Below are 18,503 nucleotides of genomic sequence, written 5' to 3' on the forward strand. Positions count from 1 at the left end.
GGTGGGGGTGGGTGGGGTGGAGTGAGCAGGTGATTGTGTGGTGTTTAGTTGCCAGCTGTGGTTAAACCACAACATACCAGAGGCGGAGCTGGCTTTAGGCTTTAGACTGGCTGATAAATTTAGATGCAACAGCAACCTCAGAGGTATCCTACCTGGTAACATTGAACTATGTATTTCCTACTTGTCAAAATGGTCCCTACCTTGAACCTCCTCTGTAGTAAGCAGGACTTATGTCTGAATTCTCTCATCAGGCACAGAGGTCTTAGAGACCTTTTGGCAGACTTTACCAGTAAAAACTGAGGCAAAGAAGATATTGATTACCTCAGCCTTTTCCATGTACTTAATCGCTTGGTTGCCCAACAATTCCCTTGATATTTTTTGCTGCCATATATCTATAGAAAAGCCTTTCTTGTTGCCCTTCTCATCCCTCATTACTCTTAACTTCAGCTGAGCTCTGTCCTTTTGAATTCCATCTCTGCCTTACCAGGCATTTTCTATATATTCCTCTTGGGTATCTTTTCTCCACTTTTATCTTCCATATGCTTACTTTTGGCAAAAACCTCGGTCAGGATGGCTTCCTGCTATGCCTACTCAATTTTACGCATATTGGATGGAGTCTTCTAGTGCTTTAATGAGGTTGTCCTGGAAGATCAAAAGCTTCTCTTGGGCCCCTTCAGGGCAGTATGCCACAAGGTCCAGCCTAGCAGTTCCCTGAACAGTCTGAAGCCTGCATTCACTAGGACCAGGGGTTTTATTTTTCTGTTTGTTTGCTTTTCTTAGCTCCCTCAGGTTCTCAAATTCTGTTATATCACTGCTACGGCATAGTTTCTATTAGTCTTCCCATCCACAACCACTTCGTTTTTATTTGTGAGTAGTAGATCCAGGAGTGCCTCCCTTAATCTCTCCAGCACCAGCAAAGAACTGGCTCTAGAGCATTCAAAAAATCTCCTGGATTTCTTGCACCTTCCTGTACTGTATTCCTAACACAGTCAGGAAGCAGAAGCTTGATGTGAGGTGCTCCACCTCCTCACGAGATTTTGTGTTCGGTAGATAAGTTCTTAAGTTGCCTTTGGGTGCCTGACCACATGTCACTCAGTTTATGAACTCCAAATCTGCAGCACATTGTCTTACTCCTACACTGTACTCCAGCCAATCCAACCAACTTTAAAAAATTTCCATCCTGTACGCAAAATCTTGTGAAGTTTCTTTGGCACTGATGTCAAATCATGCAACCAGTAATACAAACACAACTGGTAGACATACTGTCTGTGGTGACAATACATGAATTAAGCAGAAAATAATAAGAGAGGAAACAGCAATTACTATCTGTCTGCCTGCCATTTAATTTAATGTTGTAGAAATACTAGAAATACTTAGGGGAAAGCAAATGCTTCTGTTGCTTGAGACCACAATTTTAACATGGTGCCACATTGCCCAACACTGTCAGATTTCAGTGTGACCACAGACAATGGGATTCTCTGTCATGAATATGCAATAAAATATATGTTTATGATTAAAGATTAACCACCACTCCTCAAACTCATTTGCTCCCATAGTCAAAATCTTGTTATGGTAAAAAGATATAGCCTGTATATATGAAGACAACCATCTATTATTAGTCTAATTAGTGTTTGAACAGTTAATTTGAAACACAAAAATTAGATATTATTAGTAGACCAGTTGTACTAAAACTCATATTCATTGTCCAAATTGATATGGACATGTCTCATGCATACTATTAAAATTATTTTATGAGAGATCTTTCTAATATCTATACATTTTCCTCTACTGTTAAGCTCATTATTCCAACGCACTGATGCCAAAAGTCATCAGCTTTCCTTAAGAATCAGGTGAGGATGACAGAAACTCATCAGCACCCTAAGATATTTATCAAGAGTATGATGGTCACGGTTAGAGGGGTCTTCCTTCTTTCCATCAGTCTTTGGCTTGCTGACATTTATTTGAATGTGTTTTGTTAGCACATTCTTCTTCTTACTGATGCCCAGCTGAAGTTTTCAGGTTGTACAATAGACACTCTCTCCCTCAGTGTACAGCGTACAGTGTACAAATCTAGACAAAGACAAAGCTCTCCTTCAGTGTACGAAGCTTAAAAAGAAACAGCTCAGAATCAATGCAAACTGAGACCAGTCCTCAGATGCTGCACTGTTAGGTACATACAAAGGCTACGGCCTTTTAATATTACTGGCAAACTCATATATACTGTGGTACACAAGCTTACAAGTGATCAATATATAAAAAAACAAAGCACCCAATACTATTGAAGAAAAGAAGCAATAAACCCTTTATGGCAAGATCCATAGACTGTATACATTTCCATTGCAGCAAGAAGAATGTGGCAGAGGGATAAAGAGGGGGAGGGACGGAGTGAGGGAGGAAGGAAGAAGTAACTATCAGAATCTCACTTCCCTCAACAAAGGAGACAGTACCTGACCAGCACATGACCTGATTTGCTTGCTTCAGTGAGAGTATTAAATATGATTTGCAAATTCTTTGTAAATTCTTATTTCAAAACAAATTCTTACTTTAAAACAAAACAAATCAACAAAAAATTTCTGAGTGTTAATATTTATTATGTGGAAGAGAAACATAAACTGTCATAATAACCTCCCAGTTTCTTCCCTGAGTTTTTCTTCCACCTGTTAGATGATATTTAGTTTTGCTCTCAAGATGCAGAAGATTTTCTCCCAAATTCATCACTTTCCTGTTTTTTGGTTGGTTTTTGTTTTTTGTTTTTGGGTTTTTTTTGTTGTTGTTGTTGTTGTTTTTTTTAAATATTGGGTATTCTGTAGTGAGTGTCTAATGTGTCTTGTCTTCTCTATCTCCTGTCAGAACAGTTCTATATGTGAAATTAAATGATCTGTTCTTATGAGATCTGCGTCTCCCTCATTCAAGTGAGTATTCTGACCAATTAACCGTTATATAAAAAGTAGGTCCTGCCATCACTAGGTAAAAATAAGCTCTACTCAATTCTTTGAAAGAAAAGTTATAGATTACTATCACCAGAAGACTATCCCAATTTCAAGGGCTCTTTTTTTATTTTAATTTCACAAATGCACACAAAAAATAATGTAGACATTGATACTTAGTTTCATCACATAATGAGAAATAATGAATCCTTCAAAATTTTTTTTAGGGTATGAGACTAGTTTCCTGCTCTGTTCTATTAACAAATTGTCATTTCTTTGTTCACCAGATCCAGAAACAAAGGATTTTAAAACATCCATAGCTATTCCTCTGGCTCTTTAAAACAGTCTTTGAACTTTTCTATTCTTCAAAATTGCTTCTTATGAGATTTAACTACAAAATGTATTGTGTGGGGGTTTTTTTGTTTGTTTTTGTTTGTTTTGTTTTGTTTTGTTTTTTTCCCATTTCACTCAAGTTTTAATCAAAGTAGCATATAATTTTACTGAATGTTAAGGTTGGTGTAAATCTTGCTAAACATAGAATTGGAACTGTCTTGATCATACCTGGGGCTTGGCATACTTGGAGCCAACAGAGCCTGCCGGACTGAGACTTTCCAAGCAAAGGAGATATCTCGTCAGGCCTGCCCCAAAGCCAGTACCCCCACCATAACACTGTTTGTGTACAGCAGAAACTAAACCTAAAGACTTTCTGAGCCTCTAGACCAGAGGGGGCTCTCTGAGGGGTTTCACTGAAGTGTCAGGACATGACAAGGGCTGGAGGTGCCCTGTAGGCTGGGATATTGGAAGCATCAGGGTGATCCCCATGGGCTCCGTGAGGTCAGGGCCTGACAGCCAGGCCCCATCCCACACCACAGGTGGGAGCAGGGCAGTCAGGGGCACCAAGACACGCTGGACATTGGGCACCTCCGTGGGTGAGGTGAGGCCAGGACATGAGCTCACAAGCAGGCCTGGCTCATCAGGGCCCATGACTGGGCAGGGCAGGACTGTGGGGAGCTGAAAACCAGCGGCACTGCAGTGTCATGAGGGGCAAGGGCAGATGGCCCCAGGGGGCTGCCATGGGGGCCTGGAACATGGGCAGCGTTGGAAGAGCCCTAGGGCATGGGCAGGGCCTGCTAGTGAGTAGTGCAGGGACTTTGTGTTCATCACTTACTTTGATAGATACTGCTTTCTGTTTCATTTTGTGTGAAACACTCATTCTTGAATTCACTGACAGACAGCATTAAAAAGAAAAAGCAAGTCTAGGTTACAGAATTTGTGCTCAGCAGCCAGCTCAGATACAGGACACATCTCTTGCCTTTTAAAAATAGTTCAATTTTTAAAATATATAAAGTTATATTAAAGGTTATATTATTAGAGGTTATTCCACATTTTCAATAGGTTTATTTCTTAAGATTCTTTATAGAATATTTACTTGTTTTATTCTACTTAATGCACTAATTTTAAGTTAACAGTTGGAAAACTCACTTTCTTACATTTGAGCCTCCTTGACATTTCCCTATCACACACCATGTGGCAATGCATCATTGAAAGTTAACATTATACTACAGCAGCAGAATTGCAGAAAGGCTCTCTAGCATATAAGTCTCCTAAAGACGTATTTTATAGCTGTGATTAATTTTTTTATTGTTATATTTTATTTTTTGTAACCATAGCTTGCTTTTCTATTTATAAATATTAAATGGAGGGGCAATCAGACACATATTTTATAGATCATATGCATATATTAATTATTGGTTATCTGTGTTGTGACTGACAGTTAGGAAGAGATTCTAAAAGTCTAGTAACTGCATAAAGAATGGTCTTGATAGTAATTGAATCATTATTCCACAGTGGTCTGACTATATGCTGTTTCAGTTTTTCTTTAGTTAATGTTAAAATATTTATTTCCTAATTTTATTTTCCTAATTAATTTTAGATTTCAGTTAGTGTCAGTAAATATTTAACTGGGAAAAATCTCTAAAAAATGGTTTTGTAAAATAAAGTTTTACTGTACATTCTTTGGGATCATTTGTTATTCATGTTTTCACTCTTGTCAAGTTGAAGACTGACCAGTGATATTGATCGATGTTGGATTCTTCTCTTATAACAGTTGTCCATCTTTTGCCATATTGTTGTCAATTCAGGCTTCCAGGCAAACATTAACATTTACTCCTACTTTCTTTCCTTTTAGCAAAGGATATTGTGGGCTTGGTTGTTTGCAACAGATCTCATCCAGCTCTTCTGTTACTGTAATTTCAATCCAAAGAATCTAATCAATATGTATAAATCATAGAATTATAGAATTGTTTGAGTAGGAAGGGACTTCTAAAGATCATCTACTCCAACCTCTCTGCCACTGTCAGGGACATCTTTCACTAGATTAGGTTGCTCAGAGCACTGTCCAACCTGACCTTGAACACTTCCAGTAATGTGGCATCCACAACTTTGGGCAACCTGTTCCAGTGTCTCATCACCTGAGGTGGCAGGGGAAAGTAAAGAAGATGTAGCCAGATTATTCTGAGTTATCCAGTGATATCCAGTGACAGGACAAGAGGCACTGAATACCAACTGAAAATCAGGAAATTTCATTTAAACATAAGAAATATTTTTAATCAGAACAGTAGTGAAACACTGGAGTAGGTTGCCCAAGGAGGTTGTGGAGTCTCCATCCTTGTCTGACTGGACAAAAACTTTAGCAACCCACTCCAGCTGACCCTGCCTTGAGCATGGGAGTTGGACTTGATAGATACCTGAGTGCCTTCCAACCTCATCAATGATTCTGTGGCTCAGAATGCCATCACTAAGGCATCATATGCTTCCTAGAGAAGACTGAAGATCAGATGTTCTGTAATTTTATGTGTCCAGGGTGTGCCACTTAAGGAAAGACAGTGGTCTGAGTTAATATGTTATTGAGCTATATAAAAAACAAAAAGGATTCCAGTCCTTGATTTAGTAAGAATTGATTTATTTACATAAACTTAAAAACCAAAGACAGGATCAAGAATACTAGTCAGTCTTAGAATATAGCCTACCTTGATGCCTAGAACACCAGCAGGATATGTAGTTTTAAATTTCTTTGAGAAGAACAGGACTGAATCTGAGAATCGTCTCTGAAATCACTGATAAATATTTTAGCAACAAACACATATACCTCAGCTGTATAATTCTTCATTCAGTTTAATTTTTTTGAAGGAAGCTGTTTCACAAATTTAGTTTTAATTTCAGGTAGAATGAAACTGAATTTTTAAAAATATTTATTTTTAGGAAATATATTTAGCTGATATTTAATCATACCAGAAAAAAATTCTTTTAAATTCAGTGTCCACCATATTAAAATATTCAACTGTGGATTTGCCAGTGGATTTTATTTTAGTGTTGAAGCTGTAGGTTGGTTTTTTAATTAAAAAATATTAAAAGGAGGGGTGTTCAGACACATGCTTAACAGTTATAGATCATATGTGTATAGTGTGTATTATTTACTGGATATCTGTACTATGGACCCAACCTGCAGATCTCTGACCAGTCCTTCCTTGTTTATAAGTCAGCAGAGCACCTGTCCTCATTGGTCCTCTATCACCTATATCAGGAAGTTGTAGTCAAGTGTTACATAAAATCCCTGAATTGCTGTCCATCCTGCAGATATTGGTATAGTTGAAGTCCCCCATGAAGACCAGTGCCTGCAAATGTGAGCCTTATTCCAGTTGTCTGCAGAGACCTCATCTAATTCTTCTTGATCAGGTCTATAGTGGACATTCATTACAACACAATCCAACACAATCCGAACCTACAAATTTCCATCTAGTTCATCATCCATTCCTAGACAGAGCTCTGTGCATTTCTGCTACACTCTCACATACTGGGTGACTCTACATCTTTGTCTTCCTGTCCTGCCTTTCCTAAAAAGCTTGCATTCATCCATGGTAGTACTCCAGGCATGTGAACTCTCCCACCATAATAGCATTGAAATTGAAAAATGGTTGAAGCCAAATGTTATGTGACTTTGTACATATGCCTGTTGAAAATATCTGTGATACTGTTATTCCACAGACTGTGCTCGGCAGGATCCCAGAGAGTGGGAAGGGTGACGGATGGAAAAAAATATCTGGGAGCATGCTGACAATTAATTCAGTTACCAATCTCTAATCATCAATCCACTTGCAAACTCATTCTGTTTCATTTTACAGATATAGTGTGGATGCCCCCTCCCTGGAAGAGTTCACAGCCATGTTGGATGGGGGCTTTGAGCGACCTGATCTGGTGGAAGTTGTCCCTGCCCATAACAGGAGAGTTGGAACTAGATGATCTTTATTAAGGTCCCTTCCAACCTAAACCATTCTATGATTCTGTGATTCTATGTATCTGCTTCTCAGGAGGATATCCTACAGTCTGTCATAGTTCTTGTTTGCAGATCTTCTCTCTTACTGATTATTCAGGCAATATATACAGAGTAAAAGAAGAAAACCAACAGTAATCAAGACAGAAAAAAGGTCTTAATCTAAAAAGGTTGACAACCTAGCTTCACACGTTTCTCCTCTCTGGGAAGATAGACAGGTTGACTGTGAGGAAGCCATGTCATACTCTTAGCAAATCCCCAAGCCTCTACTCTTCAAACAGGCCCTTGGATGATGAGAAAGTAGGACTAGAAAGCTGAAAGTTGATACACTAAGTATGCATTGATGTTTCCCAGAAAAGAGGTCCCCAGTCCAGTATGTGCACTGAATATGCAACAAATATTTAGCGATAACCAATTACATTAAGGATGAGAGAATTCTTTGCCTGTAGTTCCTACTCCTGAATGTTTACCATTCTTATCCTGAGTAGTCATCGGTCATTCCATTGATTCCACAGGAGCCATTTCCATGCACATTTTCAACAGTCAAAGATAAAGGAGTCAACATGCATCTAAGGTCACAGAATTTCTGCTATGAATTTCATTCCATAAACATTTCTTAATAGATATGCCATTATTCTTGTTGCTGAAGTTATTTTATATCAGAATCTAAAGGAGTATTAATACCTCGTAGTAAGGGATAATGAATAATTCCTGGTAGTCTTAATTTATTATTTTTCTAAAATAACTGTTCTAAAGACTATCTATTTAATTTTATCTCTAGATCAAAAAATTGTTTAGTTTTTCAGGTAATACCATGTAGGTGTAAAATATATGTTATATAGTAAAGAAGTAAAATGGTTGTTTATGATAAATTTGGAAGGAAAAATTAAAAGTGTAAAAATCCTGTTGCAGTTAATAAAAATATTCCTCTTTCATATCTTTTATTTAAATCACTAGATGAAAATAGCTGTGTTCCAAAATCTATACCAACAGATGGCAAGCCTTTGTTATACCAGACATGTATGTACCTTGCACCTGTCGCATATTTAGTTATAAAAGGTGTAAGTATTGATAGTGTACATATAAATGACTATTTAATCCTCAGGTCAGTTATCAGCATGTTAGCCATATGTCATGTAGGAGAACAAATGTTTTACTATAATAGGAAAAGAACATTCCAGTTGCCATATGATTTTCCTTTAATTACAAGATTCAAATGTGCAGCATGGACAAGACTCTCTGATATTTGTTGAATCTCTGTGTTTCACCACACGATACTTGTTTATCAGCCTCCAAACAATGGAATACTGTAAAGAGAGGAATTAAGCTTTTTTTTTTTTTTTTTAAAAAAAAAAAAAAAAAAAAAAAATCTTTGTTATGACAGGGAGTTCTACAACTGATGGGCAGTGACCCATAAGGAATACTGCTGAAAATGAAATACAGCATTTCATATTGTATGTTATTCACTGTTGACCATATGTGGTCTGCATCTTTACCCACAAAACAATAACATCAAAAAAACACCAAAACAATTGTATGAACTTGGTGTACTTATGTTTTCTTATATCTTAGCACTACAAGCAAATCATAAGATGTGATGTACAACTTCACCTTTTGTTAGTTTTAAAAGACAGTCTATGATAGTGATGTGAAAAATAATATACTGCATATTGGAGGAAAGAGTACCAGAATCATACAGTCAGCAGATCTTTATTTTTCCAATGGATTCACTTCAGAGCTGGGCTAAGTTAGAACCAATAAAATATGTGTATGATTTATTTCTGTCTTTTTCTTCTGACTCAAAATACTACCCACCAAATTTAAAGACTTTGTTCTTTTTAAGATCTGTGATTTCAGGCATAGTCATTAAAATATCTCACAGCACTTCCCACAAAAGTAATCATCATGATATGTTAAGTGCTGACACTGGACTCATATTTACACAAGACACAAATAAAAACAAGAGCAATTTCCAGCTTGAGTATCTGTGTTCTAATTCCCTATGTTTTCACAGAATCATCTAGGCTGGAAAAGACCTTGAAGATCATCCAGTCCAACTATTAACCTAACACTGAGAGTTCCAAACTACACCAGATCCCTAAGCACTATGTCAAATCGACTCTTAAACACCTCCAGGGATGAGAACTCCACCACCTCCTTGGGCAGCCCATTCCAATGCCTAACAACCCCTTCAGGAAAGAAATGCTTCCTAATATCCAGTCTAAACCTTCCCTGATGCAATTTGAGACCATTACCTCTTGTTCTGTCACTTGCTACTTGGTTAAAGAGGTTCTTCATCATCTCTCTGCAACCTCCTTTCAGGGAGCTGTAGAGGGCGATGAGGTCTCCCCTCAGCCTCCTCTTCTCCAGACTAAACATCCCCAGTTCCCACAGCCGCTCCCCGTACGACCTGTGCTCCAGACCCTGCACCAGCTCCGTTGCCCTTCTCTGGACACGCTCGAGTCATTCAATGTCCTTTTTGTAGTGAGGGGCCCAAAACTGAACACAGGAATCGAGGGGCGGCCTCACCAGTGCCGAGGACAGGGGTCAGATCCCTTCCCTGTCCCTGCTGGCCACGCTATTGCTGACACAAGCCAGGATGCCATTGGCCTTCTTGGCCCCCTGGGCACACTGCTGGCTCCTGTTCAGCTGGCTGTCAGTCAGCACCCCCAGGTCCCTCTCTGACTGGCAGCTCTCCAGCCACTCCTCCCCAAGCCTGTAGCGCTGCTGGGGGTTGTTGTGGCCCAAGGGCAGCCCCCGGCATTTGGCCTTATGGAAACTCCTGCAGTTGGCCTCAGCCCATGGCTCCAGCCTGTCCAGGTCTCTCTGCAGAGCCTCCCTACCCTCGAGCACATCAACACTCCCACCCAACTTGGGGTCATCTGCAAACTGACTGAGGGTGCACTCAATCCCCTCGTCTAGATCATCAATAAAGATGTTAAACAGGAGTGGCCCCAAAACCCAGCCCTGGGGGACACCACTTGTGACCGGCCGCCAACTGGATTTAACTCTGTTCACCACAACTCTCTGGGCCCGGCCATTCAGACAGTTTTTTACCTAGCAAAGCTCATTCAAGCCATGAGCAGCCAGTTTCACCAGGAGATTGCTGTGGGAAATGGCTATAAGTATTCACTATATTAAATGCAGTCCTAAAATATAAGGAAGGTATTTTGGGAGAAATAGAAAAAATGTATTTTAGTATTATATAGAGATGGTCTTTTGTATGCAAATTATTTGACACACTGCTATGTATTTGTGTGAAAATCATCACCCAATTTTTTTCCTTTTACTATATTTATGACCCCTACTTTACATTATTTCTCTGATTTTTTTTTTTATTAGTTCATAGCTTTATTCATTTTTTATTCATCTTGTAAATTAAATTCATTCAATTTTGCTGTTCTTGAAACCATGCTGCAATTTTCATTTATTTTATGCTGTTTCTAACACTTAAAGCCTTGAGATTTTTAACTCAGCATGCAGAACTGACTCCTCTTCCTTTAGAAGGGGACAACCATTTCTAAAAGGAGTAAAAACTTCTTCGTATTTATTATAAGATATACAGTCCATAGCTGTGCTCCATTTAAGGGAAGCCTTGTAGCCACATTTTGACTTGGAAGACTCTAATGTCCATCTTATTGGTGGAGAAACAGTGCAATGGTAGCAGCTGAGAAATATGTAAGAAAAATGCAGTAGCAAATGAGTGTCAGAAATAACATAAAATTCAGCAATATTGAATTATTTTTTTTTTTAATTCAGTATTTTTTTCTTTCTTATATGGAATCAGTTTAAGGTTTGAATCTAACTGGAATCAGTACTCTGAACACTGTGTTAAAACGGCCTATGCCTCACAAGATTCAGTCTCAAAGCCCACCCTTTTCTTGATTCCATACTGCACTTCTGACTGCTCTTCCTAGTAATCTTTTTATGTTACCTTAACTGGTCAATAGATTAAAAAGACCCCAAACCAACAACAAAAACCACCTATGAATCCTGAAATATTATTTACATCAGTGTGAGTTCCCTGATAATTAATGATTCAGTAATGATCTTTTTTATGTTTAGCACATTTATCCATGTATACAGAAACAGAGGCACATCTGCACAAAAAGGAGTAGACATCACCTCCGACTTAACCAGTTCTATAATCAGATATTTACATTGTTATTTTAAATAAATCATTATTGAAATATAACACCTGATGTCAAGATTAAAAAAAAAAAAAACAAAACAAACAACCAAAAAACTGAAATTTTTTTGAATCCTAAGTACAGGGTTTTGAATCCTAAATATAGCTGTTTGCTAAACCACTTAGATTGGATCATTCTTGCTAAAACCAGCAACATTCAGGAATTCCATCTGGAATTCCAGGCATTGGAGTCAGGTAAGTTTGTCATCTTACCCTAAGAAAGATATCTGCCTTTCACTAGCCAAATAGCTTTCCAGATTCTTCAGGGTTCAGTTTAATTGCCCATACATAGGTACCAACTGCAGCCCCTAGTTTCTGAGACACCTTTATAGGTCTTACATATTTAAGAAGGGACCTCAGAAGATGCTTGTGCTTTTAAAGTAGCAACTGAATGACAGGAGAAATATCCTGGGGCATATCAGATGATATTAGATACTTATGTGTGGGCTACTAAATTATATCCTAGATTTCCACTGACTATAATGGGAGCTTAGATACCAAACTCTTATGGCAGTGCTTACATTTAGTGATCTAGGTATAACCTCCAATACGGTTAAAACATCTACAGTCTGGGCCATATGGGCTTGATCCCATTGTAAGACATAGGTGTCAGTGTTATTTGAGATACTATGTGATGTCCTACCTGTTTATCAAGCTGCTGCACCAGTGCAGTGAGAGTTTCTTATCAATGCTGTCATGGCTTTCTGGCTCTATGCAATAGTTTCTAGGGCATCAAATAGTACTAGGCATCTGTGCTTAGGAATCACATCAATGCTGAGTTCAGTTTTCTCCAGTGTTGGCTGATAATGGGGATTTTTCAGTCTAGTTCTGAGATGCCTCAGTTCCACCTAAGTCCTAAATCTATATACTTAGCTGGATCCAGTCTTTAATCATTTGTTGACACAGGACATTACTGTCATTTTAACAGATTAACAAAATCAGTTACTTTCCAGTTCTTATTAGGCATGCCTGGAATAGTTTCAAGGCTTTTTTACCTTCTAAGATTGTCCTATTAAGAGATAAAAATCCTTGCATGGATTAACATGTATAACTTCTGCTTATGCATATTTACTCATTTTCATATTATCAATTACTTCTTGAACTTAGAAATATGATTTCTCAATGAAAAAACTAGCCTGATTTTTTTCAGATCACTTTTATCTTCAGTTTTTATTAAATTCAAATGTTGTGGGTTTTTTAATCAGTACTTTCAGTTATATTTGTTCAACTTACTTATTGTCACAGTAATGCCCTGTCACATAAATTACAGAAAAAAAAAAAAGTATAAAAATTTACTTTTCTTGCTGAAGAAAACAAGGAACAACTTCCTTGTGATGATATGGTTCAAAAAGGTAGCAGACTCCTCACTGTGGTACTGCTCTACAGTTTTTCATTTTTGATTCCTTACATGTCTTTCCCTTATCTTTCAGGGGTTTATTTTGGATGTCACTTATAATACTTTACCTGATAGCAAAGCAACACCGTACATATATCTTGGGTGATTTATAGATAGCTAATTAAAAATATTGCAGTGTTGGATGACTTGTAGGTAGCTAATTAAATATATTCCAGATAAAAATATGCTTCATTTATCAGTTCTTTTCATATATGTGTCAGGATTTAACCCCTGCCAGCAACTAAGCCACTCGCTCATTCCCCTCTGGTGGGATGGGTAGGGGAATTGGAAGAGTAAAAATAAGTAAACTCATGGGTTGAGATAAAGACAGTTTAATAGGTAAAGCAAAAGCTGTGCACACAAGCAAAACAAAGTAAGGAATTATTCACCACTTCCCATTGGCAGGGTGGTGTTCAGTCATCTCCAGGAAAGCAGGGCTCCATCATGCATAATGGTTACTTGGGAAGACAAATGCCATCACTCTGAACATTCCCCCCTTCCTTCTTCTTCCCCCAGCTTTACATGCTGAGCATGATGTATATGGTGTGGGATATCCCTTTGGTCAGTTGGGGTCATCTGTCCCAACTGTGTCCCCTCTCAATTCTTGTGCACCCCCAGCCTACCTGCTGGTGGGGTGGGGTGAGAAGCCAAAGGGGCCTTGACTCTGTGTAAGCACTATTCAGCACTATCAAAAACATCCTTGAATTATCAACACCATTTCCAGCAGAAATCCAAAACATAGCCCCATACTAGTTACTAGTAGGTGAAAATTAACAGTTACTAGTAGGTGAAAATTAACTCTACCCCAGCTAAAACTAGAACACTATCAGTTTCAGAAGCATGGGCCTGAGCCATTTGATACCTGTTAATAAATTCTGTAAAACACTCAACATACCACCTGTGGTATGTTTATTGGACCTTTATCATATATATAGTAGTTTACAAAACTGATTTACACTGCTGATACTTTTTAAGACCAATAGGTCTTGCCTTTTTTTTAGTGTAGATGCAATGATTAGTACTAGAGTGGAGTCCACAGATTGAAGTGTGGTACCTTATTTAGCATAGCCCCATAGAAATGCTAGCAGAAGTTAAAATAGGTCTGATAGTTAAGACAGGTGGAAATAATCATAGTCATTAGTAATTAGCAACTATATAACTAGATAAATTGTCATCACTGTCTTGAACCTGTGTAAGGAACTTTTTGGACTTTTAGTATGTCTCAACATCGCTGTCTCCACGACGACCACTTCCTGACTCAGCATGAAGGAGCACAGCTTGAAGAAGACACATAGTCCCCGAGGAAAACCACATCTGCCCTAGACGAGAACACCAGCAGTCTCAGCAGTCCCCCATCGAGCTGCGCCTACGCGTGAGCTGGGTGGAGGGGAAACCACGGCGAGACAGATCGGCCCCTCACCAGCACGACCACCATGGACTCCCGGGCATGCGCGCATGGAGGGCCACAGGGTGGCACCTACAACAATGAGCCCCGTGGAAATGGGCGGACAAACTGTGGGGACGGGGACTATAAAAAAGACAGACTGCGTACTCCTTTAAAGAGGGGAACCAACTCGAAGAGAGGAACCAACTCGAAGGGGGGAACCAACTCTGAGCATCATCGGACCGACAGAACATCCCCGGATCCCCGGTCGTGGTGGTGGTAATTAGTTGCGTCTCTACCGTGTTCTTGCTTAGGGATTTCGACCTTTTCCTTTCTTTTCCTCTCTGTCCTATCGCTCTTATTAGTTGTTATAGAAAATAACGTTTATAAGGTTATGCAGCATCTGACCTCGTTTGTGTCTTAATCTCGCTCTCGGGATTGTTTAAGAACCCTCCCCGATATCAGGACAACCTGATATAACACACAATGTCAATTTAATTCAAAACTTGAAATTATTTTATATGCATTGTTTGTTCACTTTCTTTTAGTTACCATTCATACGTGTATCTTCAGGTATTGAGTATTTATATCATAAAACAATTCAGAAATGCAGACCATTTGAAAGGTAGTCCTTACTTTTTTTTTTTTTTAATTAAAATTATATATATATATGTTGTACCAAAATATTGTAACAGTACTGGACATTATTTTCTCTTGCAATTTTAGATGCCAAGATTTTTTCTTTTCAGAGTATTAATAATATTCTTACTGCTGGTTAAAAGCCACTTTAACAGATTTGTTTCTTATTAGCTTTTCAAAAGATTCAATGGATTTGTTTCCATCATTGTAAAAATAATTCCTATACATAAGGAAAAATAATATGTTTGTCTCCGCATCTTCTCTGGATCTCTAATTTAGTGGCCTCTGATGAATCTTTACAACACCTACATTGAATGTCTTCAGATATATACATTTTGAGATAGGTTTCTTTGGCCTAATCCAGATTGCCAGCTGCATGGTTTCTTCCTCTCTCAAGAAACTTATTTTCTTGGACAATTTTCCATGAATATATACAGTTTCTAACCCCAGAGATATCTAAGATCCAAGCTGATAAAGCCCTAGCAACCTGATCTGACCTCACAGCTGACTCTGCTTCAAGCAGAGGTTGGACTAGATACTTCCTGAGATCATTTCTGACCTGAATTACCCAGTGTTCCATTGAGTAAGTGAGAGCTCTTGGATCACACAAGCAAATGACCAAGGAGTACCCACGCTACAAAGCTAAGATGCTGCTCTCAGGTGAATTTATAAGATTATGTAGCAGTGGGCTGGAAGTCCTCTCTTCTGGAGCCTGATTTAGACATGATCTGTAGCACACACTCACCTATAAATTACATGCATTTAAGAATTTAAGAATTTTTATATCTATATGAAATTGTTGTCTAGTTCTTTTATTACTAACTTTTCTTTATAGTATAATAAAGAGACTATAGCCACCTTTACTGATCTCTTGATTTATACTTTTTGTACTTCACTTTAAGTGATCACTGGAAGTGAACTTGTCACCTATGTATTATTTTCGTTATCATATGAGGTATTGTGTCTCACCAATTTTCTTAAATTTTGTTATTAATTTTTTGCAAAATAGATTTATATTCTTTACATATTTATTAATCAGAACCACAATACTTTCAGGAACTAAACATGACCAAGCATGTTTTGGGGTCTTCTCTGTTTTGTCTTCCCTGTGGCAACACTGTCCATTATTCTTTCATAATTCCATAGATGGAAATTTAACATCCCCAAGTGTTTCCCTGATTATGAATGTAACCATAGTAGATTATTAGTACCCTTGAATTCATGTTCATTCAGCTCAACATTTCTTGCATATATCTGTTAAAGTCAAGTTCTGCTACAAATTTGATCCTGAATATGTTATAGATAAGGCTGAAGATCCTTTTCATGTTTGTTATTTTGCTACTTCTCTTGAAACTTTTCAGTTAGCCCAGTACAATAATTTATATTGTGAAACTGCAGATATAAAGAAAAAGGAGATCATCGGCTTGCTCACTGAGAGCAAGGACCTTGTCTCTGTCTTTGAAGCAACCAGCTCCTATTCAGTTGTAAACTGTTATGATTGCAAAGATAACTGGGAGGGTCCACTGAGCCTGGGTAGAAAGAGAAGCCAGGAAAAGAAATGTGATGATAAAAGCTTCCTTCTTCTTCCCATGCTGCTATGGGGAGGGACAACACAACTCCAAACTTTTCTTTACACTGGCATATCACAAAGTGATGTGATAATATTTAATAAAGCTGAAAAATACATATTAAGGCTGAAAGCATAGTTCTCACTGGAGAAGAAGGAATTATATTTTTGTACTCAATTAATTTGAGATTAGTCAGTATGGATGGTAAAATCGGTGCCATTCGATTGCTTTTTAAATTTTGTTTGGCCATTTAGGTAAACATCTTGGTCTAAATTACTTCATGGATTTTATTTAGTCTTTGCCCTTTTCTCATTCTCAGCTTGTTCTTACTGACTAAATTTCATACGCTTGCTACAAAACCAAGAAAGAACAAACTCCAAGCGTATTCATAGGTGTCCCATAGAAATAATAATAGTTAAAAAAACAAACAAACAAAAAAAGTAGCTTTATCTGTCACATCAGAAGCTTTAAAAAAGCCTAGACATTCTATAATTCCCATGCACTCTTAATCTACTTTGTGCATATTACACACTCAGACTTTTCTAAATTTATTGTAATTAGACCTATGTATTACAAAGGGACTTCTCATATTGCTTCTACCTAATCTCTAATTTATATGCAGAAGAGCAAAGCTAAAGAGTTTAGGATTTTCACATGTAATGCTCTTTCTACCTAATCAAGTTATACAGCTTAGTAGCTTCCTTCCCTGTGGTTCCCACTTTTTTTTTTTTTTTTTTTTTTTTTTTTTTTTTTTAATAAATCAACATAGTCCTAGGCAGGCATTAATGCTACTTCTGTAACCTTTCTCTATTCACTGATTGTTCTCTGGGGACACAATAATTCATCGCTTAGAAATAAATGGTTCATGAGTAACCCTTTATAAATAATCAGTTTATAGTTGAAGTACTATTGAAGCCACATTAAGTTTAAATGAAGTTTCATTCTCTGTGTGCTTTTCTCCATTCTTTTCCCAAACCACAGTTAAAAGTTTACCTCCAAAAGCAGGGGGAGATGTGTCTAATTAAAACCAGATTAACTTCATGAATTCCTTCACAGAATCAAGGCTTTACCACCAGAAGTGGTTCTGATTGTCCAAGGGGCTAATTTAAACTTTGCTTTTCTCAACACATCCTGATGAATCATATGAATCACCCTTCAGCAACTAACATGAACACTTAATAAAAAGCAGAATTTTCTGCTGGCTTTTTGGTTATAATAATTACTGACATACGTTCTCAAAACTCCTGCTTATCTCCTTCCTTTCCCTTAGAATATTATACTCAGCAACATACAGTACAATGTATGTATAGACACCTGACAGCCTGAAAACACATATATGAGCCCAAGACATCATAAGTTAATTAACCTGAATTATTAAAAAAAAAAAATAAAATATTGTGATTTGGCTTTGATTATTTGGTGCTCCCTGATCAGACTGAAATTTTTTTTTTTTCTTTCTTATTTTAGGACTGCATTTAATATAGTGAATACTTATAGCCATTTCCCACAGCACACTCACAGCACTCTCCTGGTGAAACTGGCTGCTCATGGTTTGAATGAGCTTTGCTGGGTAAAAAACTGTCTGGATGGCCGGGCCCAGAGAGTTGTGGTGAACGGAGTTAAATCCAGTTGGCGATCGGTCACAAGTGGTGTCCCCCAGGGCTGGGTTTTGGGGCCACTCCTGTTTAACATCTTTATTGATGATCTAGACGAGGGGATCGAGTGCACCCTCAGTCAGTTTGCAGGTGACCCCAAGGTGGGTGGGAGTGTTGATGTGCTCGAGGGTAGGGAGGCTCTGCAGAGAGACCTGGACAGGCTGGAGCCATGGGCTGAGGCCAACTGGAGGGGTTTCCATAAGGCCAAATGCCGGGGGCTGCCCTTGGGCCACAACAACCCCCAGCAGCGCTACAGGCTTGGGGAGGAGTGGCTGGAGAGCTGCCAGTCAGAGAGGGACCTGGGGGGGTGATTGACAGCCGGCTGAACAGGAGCCAGCCATGTGCCCAGGGCGCCAAGAAGGCCAATGGCATCCTGGCTTGTGTCAGCAATAGCGTGGCCAGCAGGGACAGGGAA

General features: G+C 38.4%; 1 long non-coding RNA gene across 1 annotated transcript; it reads right to left on the bottom strand.

The window, feature by feature from the left end:
* Positions 1-7,120: 7,120 nt before the first annotated feature.
* On the bottom strand, positions 7,121-18,337 carry LOC113482926. The gene is made up of 4 exons (XR_003398935.1): positions 18,325-18,337; positions 16,962-16,970; positions 16,334-16,336; positions 7,121-7,267 (listed from the first exon to the last, which is right to left on the bottom strand). It is a non-coding gene; the product is annotated as an uncharacterized LOC113482926 (long non-coding RNA).
* Positions 18,338-18,503: the final 166 nt, after the last annotated feature.

Source organism: Athene cunicularia (genome assembly GCF_003259725.1).
Source record: "Athene cunicularia isolate RWA chromosome 1 unlocalized genomic scaffold, athCun1 chr1_part1, whole genome shotgun sequence".
Lineage (NCBI taxonomy): Eukaryota > Metazoa > Chordata > Aves > Strigiformes > Strigidae > Athene > Athene cunicularia.